We start from the raw sequence: 14,116 nt of genomic DNA on the forward strand, positions 1-14,116 counted from the left end.
GCGCCCTGAGGGAGGGGGGAGGCTGGGGCGAGGCGAGCGGCGCGCAGCCGGGCCTGCGCTGGGCCCTGCCGAGCTCCCGGTGTGCACCAGGGTCGGGGGTGCGAGAGGGCCGCCGCGCTGCTGTTCGGGGCGTTTCGGGCTGAGGCTGCAGGGAAAAACAGCCTGGTCTAAGGCCGCGAAGCCAGCTCTGAGCTGGAGAAGCCTTTATGCATAAACGCTAGCGGGCGATTCTGTACAGTTTTGTTTTCATCACTTAGGAAACTTGAGTTCTGGCCTGGAAAGCGTTGCTTTTCTGTTTCTGTCTTTCCTCATTTCCTCCTGGGCTGCACCAAAAGCAGTGTGGCCCGCAGGTCGAGGGAGGGGATTCTGCCCCTCTGCTCCACTCTGGTGAGACCCTTCCTGGAGTCTTGCATCCAGCTCTGGAGCCCCCAGCACAGGAGAGACACGGACCTGTGGGAGTGGGTCAAGAGGAGGCCGCAAAGATGATCCGAGGGCTGGAGCACCTCTCCTATGAGGAAAGGCTGAGAGAGTTGGGGCTGTTCAGCCTGGAGAAGAGAAGGCTGCGGGGAGACCTTATAGCGGCCTTTCAGTACCTGAAGGGGGCTTGTAGGAAAGATGGGGAAAATATTTTCAGCAGGGCTTGTTCCGATAGGACAAGGAGCAATGGCTTTAAACTAAGGGAGGGTAGACTTACACTAGATAAGGAAGAAATTTTTTACGATGAAGGTGGTGAAACACTGGGACAGATTGGCCAGAGAAGTAGTGGAGGCCCCATCACTTGGAAACATTCAAGGCCAGGTTGGACGGGCTCTGAGCAACCTGGTCTAGTTGAAGATGTCTCTGCTCACTGCAGAGGGGTTGGGCTAGATGACGTCTAAAGGTCCCTTCCAACCCAAAGCATTCCATGTTTCTATCAACTGGAAGCAAGGAAGGTAGCCTAGGTTCACAGCTGCTGTCTAGGACTTTCCACTTAGATTTCACACAGGCTGGTGAGTTGGAAGAAACTTCAAGGTCTTCCTTAGCCTAAGCTGCTTCACGAAGTGTCCTGTGTACCCAGACCTTTGGCCCTGGAGCAGTCAAAGGTAGCTTGGCTCCTGGGTCGGTTCCATGCCAAGCCTACATCAGATGCCTGGCAGTGGTAATGCGACAGGACTCCCCAGTCAGGTGTTAAGGCTGGTGGTGCTTAGGGGTGCCCTTCAGCTTCGCTCTTTGTTGGCTGTGAGCTGGTGGGACTGGTGAAGAGCTATTGTCATTTTCTTCTGTATGAACTCATGGGTCTGCTACTCTGGCTGTACTGGTCTGGTAGCTTTTAACTTTATAAAGATTTTGATTTGTTGTGCGTCAGGTCAACAACTTGGACAACATCATTGACTTATACTGCTTCTGACAGGCGTGTGTCTAAATTACTTGTAAAAACCTTCAATAAAGCTGATTGTGCCATATCCTGTTGCCATATTTCATGACCTGAAACCGCAAATTCAGTTTGTTTTTTTTTTTATTGTTCTCTTCCCTGTGGACATGCAAGAAAAAAGAGATTGATATAAAGAGAAAGAAGCTCATTTGTGTATTATAAACATTCTGTCTACCTTTTCCATGTGAAAAATTCGTATTTTCCATGTTCTCTTGTCGGTCATTTTTCTCCTTTTTTTTTTTTCTCCTCCATACTTGTCTCACTTTCTCAACATTATTTGTAAAGTGTGGAGTCCAAAATAGCAGTTCTTATGTGTCCGTAACAGCAGCCTCATCACCTGAAAAAAAAGTTGTATGAGTATCTCCAGTCTTGCTCCTCTCTGAATGTCATTTTTTTTCTTTTTTTTTCCCAACAGCATCTGAATTTTATTTTTCATCCTAGATGGCTATTCTAGATGGTTACTAGACAAATGTATCCATACATTTGGTACTCCTTATTAAGCACTGTCTTTCCCATTGCTAAATTTCAGTAATTTTGAGGACCACTTAGTTCATCAAATGTATTTGATTTTTTTCTTTTTATTTCATCTCAGCCATTTTGTTACCCACGTTGTTCATGAAAATATTGAATAGGTTTTGCCTGGACAGGACAGATTATTGGAAAATGGCATGTAAAATTTTCTCCTAGTTTAAAAAGCCTTTACACATGGAAGAAAGCCACTTCGCCATTATTTTATGTGCAAGAAGGCAAGTTATATTTTTTAAATTAATTTTTCATTAATTAATAATTCCTGTCTGGGGTGATTTTTCTCAGAAAAACAAGTTTTTACCTTGTTTCCTATGAAAGTCAGGCTTCTGTTTTCATATACCCATGTGTGTAGGGGTCTGCCTCTGTGTTCCCTGTTCTAATAATGATAGAGTAGTAGAGTACTTTGGGTGAAGGAAAAGCTGCAGTTGGGGTCAGCTGTTCAACCCCATCAAGAATTCGCGCTAAAACAAGTCTTCCTAAGTCCGTCTTCTACAGGTAAGCCCTTCAGCTGCCATTCACGCTGCTCCTGTGAGTTTGTGTGACCTCAACCGCAGGAAGCAAAGCTGCAGGAAACCAGGCCGAAAGCAGAGACCTCATCCAGTAGAAGTGAAGGTTACTGCTAATAGAGATGGGGCAGTACTGCCCCCACTAACCCGCTCTTGGACTCCCCTTGGTCTGACACTATACGAGTCATCTGCTGGATTGGGGAACAGGAGCGGCTGAGCTTCAGTTTTTCCCTATGAGCTTTCAGGCAAATCCATTCTGATCCCACAGCCACACAAACTATGCTTTTGTGTCCGTTGACTTTCTTCTAGGCAGACAGGTATCGACTCAGTCTCCTCTCCCTTGGCTGTAATGGGGAATGTGAAGGAGAACTGTGTGGGCTTCTGTGTCCTTCACCTTCTCCTCCAGAGGCCTGCAGTCACTCATGACATGCGCCACGACTCCGCTGGTAGTATCAGGGGTTCATACATGGTTGAGCCACAGAGGATATTGCTCTGAGGGCTGATCAAGGCTTGACAATCTCTCCTCAACATCCTAGGGTAATAAGTCTCAAGTGTATTTACCTCACTGATGAGATTTGGTCTCTTAGCTTCCAAATTACGTGATCTTCTAGACTTCGGGTTTGACACAAGCAAAACTGGCCTGATGTGATTGGATTAAATCTGATCAGAAAAGTGAACTTCCATTTTACAAAAGTGCAGCTTGCTGATGGGGAGAAAATACAGACACTGCAGAATTTCCAGTGAGATGAGGTGTCTTTAACACCCCTGCTCGGCCACCTAACAGCCTGCTGATACAACTGACAGTTCAGAGCGAGGGCAGCCCTACCTGGTTCTGCTCCGGCAGCCTGGTAAGTCAGAGAGGTAACCAGCTTGCAGGCGACCCACTATGCCCCGCTGGTGGGCTCGGTGGCTGCTCGGCTGGGGTCGGGTCAGCAGCTGCGCAGTGGACAAGTAGCCAGGCCTCTGTTGAGGTGCTGGAGGAGTTGTACCTGTGCACATCTGTGGAGTGTTTCAGTCACTCGTGATGCTGCTGTCAGGATAGTTACGGAATCGGTGTTCGGTAGAGGCTTGCAAGCATAACATGCAAGAGTTTGTTGCTTATGCTGTCGCGTGGTAAATAGAAGCTAGTTTGCTGCGGGATAACAGATCATGTGCCTGAGTTACTGAGTGTTAACAGCCGTGCTGCAAATCTCAGATGCCTCCAACCAGAGATTAATACAAAATTGATTTTCCTCCAAGTTATGTTTAACATACATTTGTTTAAATGGTATTAAGAGGCGTGTAAGTAAATAGGTATTGTATTTTACTTATTATTTTTACCTGTCACCTGTCTAAATTTCTGTTATCCAGACAAATGAATATCTTATTTTGTTAAGCATTAATACTGTAATAGAAGACTACCATGGACTCAATCTCACTTATTAAAAAACATATTAGCCAGGAGATATAAAAGAAGCAGTGGTTATTCAATATTGAAACATAATGCTTGCAGAGGGTTGCTTTGCTGTTGTTTTTTTGTTAATGTTCTCTTGAATAATGCATGTCATCTGTTAGTGATTTTATATAATATGCTCTTTAGAAATGATGAAATATTTCACTAAGATGACAGTATTGGGATTATATTCTGGCAAATTTGATACACTTAAGAAAATGAGAGCTTGGGGTTTTGTTCTGTCATTCAGTTTTTCACTAAATTTCCGTCATTTATCACTGTGTGAACTCACTTGGGGTTTATAGCAAAGCCTTAGGGTTTGCAGGATCCTTACCGCTAATAGTACTATTTAGGAAAAAAACATGGAGGCATCCAAAACTTTAGATATTCTGCAGAGCAAAGCATTAGAGAGGAATTTTTAATGGAAACTAAAACACAGAAGCAGAACCCTAGCATAACATTTGAATGTAACAACACTTCAATAATAATTTTCAGCATACTGTCATTTAACGGGTAGAAGTCAATCTCTACCCACTCTTCCGTTTAGCTTAAAATTTTTAAAGCATTCCTTTGTGCTGTTTAATTATTTATACAGATTCTGAATAGGAAATGTTATTTTCTAGTGTCTGGCATTTAATCTGTCTGTATGTACTTTTTCTGAACATTAATTGTATGCTATAGTTTATCTTATTTGTGAATTTTATTTAATGACTTTTAGAAGATAAGGTTTGTATTTTACATAAGTAACAAAGCAAACTATAGCATATTTTATTTATTATAAATGTTGAGAATGGGACCCCACCTCATGTGGAAATATATGGAGCAGATCCAGCACAATGGCATACAGAAAGGTTTGACAACTGATCAGTGTAGTGCCTCCTCCTTCCAGTTTAGAATTTTAAGAGTCTAGTACATTTGGTTTAGGTTCATAACACTTTTTACTTGTCACAAACTCGTAAACTGAAGCAATGGTAGAACGGCATGCAATATCTTTGAGGTACAGCATCAAGCAGTGGTATTTACTGACTTTTTATGTTGTCTGCAGTAAAATTATGGATATTTTACTTTCATAGTGGATTATCATGACCACCACTCATGTTGGATTTTAAAATTTTTTTAATTTGTCTTTAATATGAGTTAGATGGCACACTTTTTTTTTTGCATTCTCTTGCAAAATTGGCACATCATTTGTTTAGTCTGTTAATGCAAACGTCTTGTGTGCTGGTATGTTCTTGAGATGTGGAAACAGTTCTCACTGGCAGCCAGAGAGCTGCTGAAGTTGCTTGTTGTATTTTTTTCTCCTTAACACTGAAATTTGCTGGTGCAATCTTTCTAAAATAAATTCTGAAATTCCGTTTTGGTTTCTGATCCACTGATTGCTAACTGAGTCTTCTGTGAAGTGCTCCAAACCATACTCGGGACTTCATAGCCCAGTTCAGCGATGAAATTCCATTTTTCCCCGTAGTTGCAGGTTTTCAGATACTGGCTTTTGGCAGCGTGAGGTTCTCGTTGTTTGTGTTTGGTTTTATTTTTTTAGAGGGACATTTGGAAGCATCAGCAAGGTCTCAGATGCATTTGATCTCTTCACCTCCTGCGGGCAGAAATCTGTGTTCCCCTCTTTGGGTCAATGTGACAGATTGTTGTCTGTCTTGAATGGGTGCATGCTTGTTTGCACAGAAAGAATGAAGCAAATTAGTCTTTTAATTCCCAGTCCTTCGTCCCTTGGGCTTCATAATAGGATTCTCACTTGCGGAGCTGCAATATAGGCTTGTCATCCACTACTTTTTTAATCTTTGCCTTCAAGAAAGCAAGCATGACTTAACATTTGAATGATGTGAACCTTTACACTCTGTCTGGTTCACTAGGTATGCAAAGACCTTGCTGTGCTGGACATAGCAAGCACATTAGAATCTGTATGATTTTTTATCCCATGCACCAGTACAGGCTTAGGGTGGACCTGCTGGAGAGCAGCTCTGCCGAGAGGGACCTGGGTGTCCTGGTGGACGACAGGTTAACCATGAGCCAGCGGTGTGCCCTGGCTGCCAAGAAAGCCAATGGGATCCTGGGATGCATCAAGAAGAGTGCGGCCAGCAGGTTGAGGGAGGTTCTCCTCCCCCTCTACTCTGCCCTAGTGAGGCCTCATCTGGAGTACTGTGTCCAGTTCTGGGCTCCCCAGTTCAAGAAAGATGAGGAGCTACTGGAGAGAGTCCAGCGGAGGGCTACAAGGATGGTGAGGGGACTGGAACATCTCTCCTACGGGGAGAGGCTGAGGGAGCTGGGCTTGTTCAGCCTGAAGAAGAGAAGGCTGCGAGGGGACCTTATAAATGCTTATAAATATCTGAAGGGTGGGTGTCAGGAGGATGGGGCCAAGCTCTTTTCAGTGGTGCCCAGCAACAGGACAAGGGGCAATGGGCACAAACTGAAGCAGAGGAAGTTCCATCTGAACATGAGGAAGAATTTCTTCCCTCTGAGGGTGACGGAGCACTGGAACAGGCTGCCCAGGGAGGTTGTGGAGTCTCCTTCTCTGGAGATATTCAAGACCCGCCTGGACGTGTTCCTCTGCAGCCTACTGTAGGTGACCCTGCTTCGGCAGGAGGGTTGGACTAGATGACCCACAGAGGTTCCTTCCAACCCCTACCATTCTGTGATTCTGTGATTTAGGCCCAGAGCATGGGAAGCAGCAGAAGCTGTGGACGCAGAGAACAACAGGATGAGGAGGCACAGAGCAGCAGGTATCTGCTGGACTCTGGGAGGGGTGTTCTGAAGAAATGAGAATGCTTAGATGTTCATGCTCAGGTATGAGGAGAATGAGTGCAGGGAACAGAATGAGTAGGGGTCTCTGGGCTGGGAGAAGCTGGCAACTGGAACCAGCGAGGATTTGAGGCAATATGGGAAGAAATGCCTCCAGTGAGAAGCTGGATAAGAGGACTTGGAAGACCAGGGGTTTTCAGGGCAAAGAGTTGAGAGATTATAATTTTGGAGTGGAAAAATGGGAAACTGGAGACTGTGCTTCTGAGAAGCGTACCTAGAAATACATGGCTGTGAGGGTCCAGGCAGCTTTGGCTAGGATTTCAGCTAACAGCTGGAACATATGCGCAGAGGCGGTTTCCCCACCCTCTTCTGTAGCCTCTGTTTTGCTTTCAGAAATACAGCAATTTTACTAACATCAATTTGTATGTTTTTAAAAGACCCCCAAGCTAAGTTATATTGCTGCTTTTGATCTGGTGAAAAAAGTTTGGGAATTAGTTTCTTTTTTAAAACCTTTATTTAGAGCATTGTAGTATTTAACTAACAGCCTTGGTTAAGTGTTATTACCTAAACACTAAAAATAAAAGTAATGCATTCTGAAAGACAACATATTTCTCCAATCACTATAGCTACTGAATGTTTTATTCAAGATCAACTACATTGATAAATAATTTTTGGGAATGAAAAATGCAGTTTTAATAGCATTTTTTTGTTTTAAAAATAGAATCCTGAAACCACATTTTCAAGCCAGTGCAACAAAAAGTAAAAGTACAGTTCTTCAGTTTCCCAGCTGTATCCATATTTTAGGTTTTTGCACCCGTGGAAATATTTACATCACCTCAGCTTTATCCCTGTTTATTTGCTAATGGCCTTTTCCACTGTTATCATTGCACCCTGTTTTTCCTTGCAAATAACCTTGTTTTTCCCTCCCTTGACATAAAAATAAACAGTTTGATAAAACAACATATGATAAATTTTAATACACTTTTCCCATAAAAACTATGAAAACAAAAGTATCCTTGAAATAACCTTGAAATGGCTAAGAAACCAACTGAAAAGATATGTTGATTTTTTTTTCTTGTGTAGCAACAATCTTCAAAGCATGGAGTATAACTGCTACACAGACAACGTCAGAGATCCATGCAGAAGTCTACTTAAACTGGCATCAAGGCAACTTTTCAATTTTTTTTTTTACTTAATAGGCAGAGTTAGTCTTAACTTTATTTAGATAGCTTTTTAAAATTGTTTTGGCAATGGTTTGATAAAGAGAAAGTGCAAGGTAAATAAACTTACTGCCCAGGCTCACAGGAAGTGGAAATCGTGAAAACTTCCTGTTTACGCATAGCAAAAAGTGAGGCAACTTTAAGGAAACTGTTTAGCTTAAAAACAAATAGTAGTAGGCAAGCCTGGTCATGTTTTTTTCAAATTGAAAATATCTTCTTCTGAAAGGATTAAAAAGATACTTTTTTTTTTAAAATCAAATACCAATTTTTTTCAAATAATTATTTTTTTATTATTCTCTTCCTATAGTAATGATTTTTTTTTTTATTTTTGAGACACCGCCATTGATGTCTTGTAGTGGCTGTAGAAAGTAAGGAATTGTCTAAGATTCTGGAATTCAGCAGAGTTGCTAGAGGATTTGAGTTTAGGAAATCTTAGGGTCAGTGTTGCAGAACTAATCTTTTTCCACCAAGATATTAGCAGATAACCTACCGTACATTTTTGTCTGAAAGGTATAATAGCAATGTCTGGTAATTGTAATGAAAATGCTTGCAGTTAACCCATAGCTAAAATGATGTTAAAAGGCTTTACGTTCCTATGGAAAATATTTAAAGTTTAACAAACTGAAATGAATAAGCTTCATCTTAAATATTTTAAATTAGAAGATGTTGAACAAATACATATTGTAGGTTCCTTTTGTATTCAGCTATTGTTGATGTAGAGGGCAGCGCATGCTTCTGCATGTATTTTCCTTCATTTGATGGAGTCATTTTCAGAACTCCAGCCTTTTTGAGATTAGTTCAGCACAGCTTCCTTCACTTGTCTTCAGACTGTTATTGCCCACAAAGGCTGCGCCATCTTAGCCTTACATTGTAAGCTAGGGAGTCTTTGATTCCACAGACCAGAAGGTGAGCAAGTGTTAATTTTTCTCTCTTCTTCACAGTTCCTGTCTCACTGTCTGTCAGCCATCCATACAATGGTTGAGAAAGGTAAACAGTACATCCTAGATAGGCAAAGAAACAAGAGAATGAATTGTAACGGGGCAACACCCTCCCTCCCTGTCTGCTTGCATTCATTTCAGATGGCAAATTATTAGGTGTTCAATTTCTACATACAGAATATCTTGTTGCTTTGATCATGAGATGCCAAGTAGTACACAATTTTGGATGTGTGTGATTCTGCCTCATGTTTTATGGCAGTAACTGTAGGAGGAAAGGAATTCTTCTGGCTCCAAGGTCCAGTTTATTTTTAATCAGATTTTTCTTTGATGGAAAATCTCTTCCTTTCTAGTTCTATAGTTTACTTCTATACCTCTTAAAAAAAAGGATTTTTGAATTCTTTGTTTCTAGTCCACAAATAGAAAGGATTGTATCGCATCTTGTCTTAAGGAAGCTCTTTTCTGCTAAAACTTAAATTCAGATGATATCACTAGCTACTGTGATCCCATCCTTTTTGACAGTGGAGCTTGTTTAGTGGTCACAACCTTCATGTCATCATAATTTCTTAGCACAGAAAATGCTTCCAGTCTATGGCAGTGCTGAGCCCTCATCGCCATAGGCTTGCCCTCTCGTATGTGGACAGTCCTCTCCTCCAAAGCCTATTCCTACTTAGCATTTTTTTTCCTGCTGTGTTTCTCAGTCGTATTTGTATTTTCTCCAGAATGATCTTAATTTATTTTATATGGTCAAAAAATACATGAAAATTGACAAAATGGCCTTCTAGATAACAATTTCAGTCATGGTATTTTCTTCTCGTGTTTTCAAAAGGTAAGATGACCAATCTCCTTTCAGAAGTCCTTGGCGCTGTAGGAAAAAAATACAGTATGTAGTACTCTGTAGTATGAGCACAGAATGGTCCACAAACTATGAAAAGTAATTTAGTGTTTCAGAAATAAAACCCAAACTTGCTCCTTTTAGGAAATCATCAGCTGTATAACCACTGTCCAAGGCCATATAACAACAGAGTCAGCATTCTGACTTATAGAATAGAATCATAGAATCATTTAGGTTGGAAAAGACCTTTAAGGTCAACAAGTCCAACGTAATGAACTGTGGGGACTAGGAGCCTACTCCTAGTACTACTTCTAGTAGTTTTCTTTGACAGAAGCAATGCAGGAGCATACAGGAAAGCACCTGAATGATTTTTTTCCATGAGCAACAGTAATGTGGAGATTTTCCATAGTTCTTGCCATGCACGTGAACCTAGCATCATGATGGGGAAAAGCAGACCTGTCCCTGACAAAAAGGGTGACCAGGAGCATACTAGGTAATAAATTCTTTTTAGAATTAGCAGTCAGGCCATAGCCGTCCTCTCATCCTCTTGGTTGTGTATGCTCTGTGTAACATAATTAATCTTTACCTACCCAGTAAATGGGACACTCCCATGGTGCATCAGACTTACTATGCTGAAGGTATATAACAAAATTCTGCCATATGTTGGGAATGCAGCTTGTCTTGACACAGAAAGAACTGAAACAGCCAACTCTCAGAATGGTATGGCAACACTAAAGCTAATTCACGTGAGTTGGACTAAGGAGAGATCAAAATATTTGTATACTGATGACTCAAGGCAAGATATTAAAACAGTTCCCTCAGATGAAAGCAATGAAATGTATAGTTCCTCCAGTATGTCAAATGAACCAAAGAAAAAATACAGAGAAAAGCTTATGATAATTATAATATTTATATCAAATAAAAAAGGAGGAAATAGTACAATATCCAGTTTAAGCTGTACAATGCTAAGTATAAAATAAAAAAAACTGTTTTGGAAAAAATATGTTGATTACAGTAGACATTGAAAGGAAAAAGAGAAAAGAAAGAAAAGGAAAAGGTAAGTACAGATCAATTATATAAATGGACAGATTTCCAAAACAAAGGGGCCACATAGAGATTAATAGGCTTGTTAACATTTCCCAGTAAATTCATCTCTAATTTGTCTGAATTAAGCCTACTTCTTGTTCATTTCCACTGGAAAGAAAAATTGTAATTGGTACTTTTTGGGGCATCAACTGTATGGGTTTGCTGAACGTTCTGTCCACCCCGTGGCTCATTCTTTCAGGTTTCATTTAAATAAGTTGAATTTTCTGCCAGTAATTTGCATTTAAATTACAAAAAACATACTGAAGATTTCATTGTACTTTCTTACATGAAAACTGTGCTGTAATGACAACAGCCATATTTATTTTTGTTTTATATAAGTCAATCTGGAACATGGAATTGTCCCATTGTATGGAATAGTTCAGTAGTTCAGCTTTACAAGCGCTAAGTTTATGAGTGTCTCTTAAGACTTGCAAACATTTTTATCCTACAACTCAGATAAAGATCAAATAGATTTAAATACCATAGTTGCAGTAAGCAGATATTTGACCTTGCATTCCGAGGTGAGTAAATTCCATGCATTTTTGTCTATAGAAGTTGGGCTCTGCCTTTTCCGCCAAAGAAGATTACAGAGGTCTAACTGATGGTTAGTAATGCATGTGATCCAGCTGAGTTTTAGAGAAAAGTAGACTGGAACTGAGAAACCAACCAATAAGAAACAGAGCTTTGCTGAGCCTAATTTTAAAGTAATTACCTTGATCAAAACTGAAGTTCTGTTAATCCTGTCTATTGAATGGGAAAAAATGAAATAATATATTTAACTCTCATGAGAGCAGTTCTGTGAGGGGAAAAATACATTACCTATTATACATTTATTTATGACAAATTAATATGATTAGTATCATATTTGATAAATGGAAGTTATATAAGTCCAAAGAAAGCTGTGACACAGTGTATATACTGGTTTATGTTTAGGGTAATGTGAAACAAAATGATGTACTAGAGGGGATTCAAAACACTTTTGACTAAGGTACTGCCACAGACTGGAGGACGTAGAAGATGTGCCTCTGTGTCATTAAAGCACTTTGAAAATGTACATGTTGTGTATTGGCAATAGATGGGAATAAAAGCATTTTTTTCAGAAGTTTAGTATCTTTAAAATTGACACAGAGATATACTCGTCATTCCCCAAACCTGCTTCAAATTATATGCATGAAGCACTAGATGTTGTTGTTAAAACAGCAACCGTGCTTACCGAGAAAGAAGTACAGCTGTGTGTAGTAAAGGATCCCTGACATAATTTTGTAATGTGTATAATCTTCTTTATTTATGAGAAAATCTTTTCTTCTGTCAGAAAAAATATACGTTCCTTATCCTGCTCTTTTGAAAATACCCAGTTAACTGTATCTGATATTTCTTTGTTTCCTGTCTCTAATTTTCAATACTATTTTCAGTATTACACTTATACTTCTTACAAACTGTTGCCTCTTCATGGAGGAAATAGTAGGTGATGCAATAAAGATAAACTTAACATCATGGAGAATACATTGCAGAAGATAAGAAGCACATTGTGAATGAAAAGCTGTAAAAAGTAGCCAAGGAGCAGCAGCACAAGGATTTCAGGTTTCAGTTACAGCTGATGAACTTGGGTCAGTGTGTATTTAGTGTGTCTTGAACTTAGACTACTGACTAAGAATCTGAATCTATTAAAGTAAATCAGGTAAGCCCCTGGCAAATTTCCCCTGACACTGAAACAAGACCAGATTTTAGACTTCAGTTGAACACTTTAAATTCTTTGTCAAACAATAATGATCTTTGCATCTGACAATGACTAGGAAATGATTGCTGAAAGGAAGGCAATGCAAGGGCAAACATAATCCCTCATCAGAGAAGGCTGCCTTGTGGAAGCATTGCAGAGAAGGGGGAGTGAGCACTGCAGAGCCCTCTTCTAATGGTGGAACAAGGTCAGCAAGAGTTTCTCAGTCCTTTTTTCCTGAAGACAGAGTTGTGGAAGGACAATGGAAGCTTGGTTATGGTTGAAGAGTGCAGAATAAGAAAGGAAGGAGACCTTAAGCGTCTTTTCAGTTCATAAGAAACTGCAAAACTAAGAAGAAGCCTTTTTCTAGAGGGTTGCTAGTAACCACAGGAAAAAGGAGCTACTGGAATCAGAATACAAAGGTCCATTCTAGTAGAGCCTTCCTCTAAGCAGCAGGCTTTGCCAAGATTTGAAGTATGGAAAAGATGCTTCACTGAATAATTTAGTTCCTTTAACTGCATAGATTGCGGTGGCACGCAAACGTTTCCTGAAGCCGAAGTTACTCCAGAAACATTAAGAACAGGCTGTGGAGTAGTTTGCCTGATAGCAACCTCCATTGAGAAACTAAGGAAAGAAACCACTCAGATTTTACTAATAGCTTCTTTTTTAACTGGACTGAATTTACCCTCAAAACCTCACAGATTCTGAAGGTTTACATGTCGTCTGTAATCTAATGACAGAACCACAGATTCTAAATGTTGGAACAGTGAAACTTTCAGAGCAGCATAACACCTCCCCAAAGATGCATCTTGCTCATGTACTTTTCCTGGCTTGTTAAGTGATCCTGGAGCTTTAAAAGAGGAATTACTGAGAGTTTAAATAGCAAGAAACCTATCTGTGAACATCTACGGAAAAAAAAAACCCAGCCTTGGCTTTGTATATACTAAACAGTGATATCTGTCTCACAACTGAGAGCCTGTTCTAGGTATTGTTTTTTCAATTTGCAATGTCTTCTGTTTTCAACTAAAGCGTTTAAAAAATTGTGTGTACAGAAGCACACATATACTATCACAGTTATACTGCCAGGAATTTGAATTAAAAGAGACGAGAAATAGTTTAGATTTATATAACTAACTCAGGGCTAAGCAGTGCAATTCCAGCTCCCTTGAGGAAGCCTAAATGTTTGAGAAGGTCGTATGTGTGAATAATAGCAACATAAAATCTTTCCAGGCTTTGCTTCTGTAAATAGCAGATATAGTAACCCCTGTAGTTTAGTCTTCAGTGGAGCTTATTCCTGCTTTACTGTAATTATTTTATCACCAATGAAAGTGATCTGAATAACATGATTTGCTTTTAAAATCTAAATACACTGCAGTTGTTTCCTACAGGGTACTATTTCAGTCTTTGGATGCACTTACTAACTGCAGAAAGAAATTCTGAGATAACCATTAAAAACCTCCACAACACTACTGCAGTTAAATAACTATGGTGATTTGATACTTCAGAACACAGACCTTCTTTCCCCAAACCATGATTTACGGTTAACCATTGTATCCAACGTTGTCAATACCTCAGATATTAAATCCCGAAACTGAAACCATGGATGTTTAGCTTTTCATTGTTTCTGTGGGTCAACACTGACTGCTGACCACTGATTTTAAAGGGCCATATGTTTGTGTCCTCCTCCCCAAATCCACA

The sequence above is a fragment of the Opisthocomus hoazin genome, chromosome 3 (genome assembly GCF_030867145.1).
Source record: "Opisthocomus hoazin isolate bOpiHoa1 chromosome 3, bOpiHoa1.hap1, whole genome shotgun sequence".
NCBI lineage: Eukaryota > Metazoa > Chordata > Aves > Opisthocomiformes > Opisthocomidae > Opisthocomus > Opisthocomus hoazin.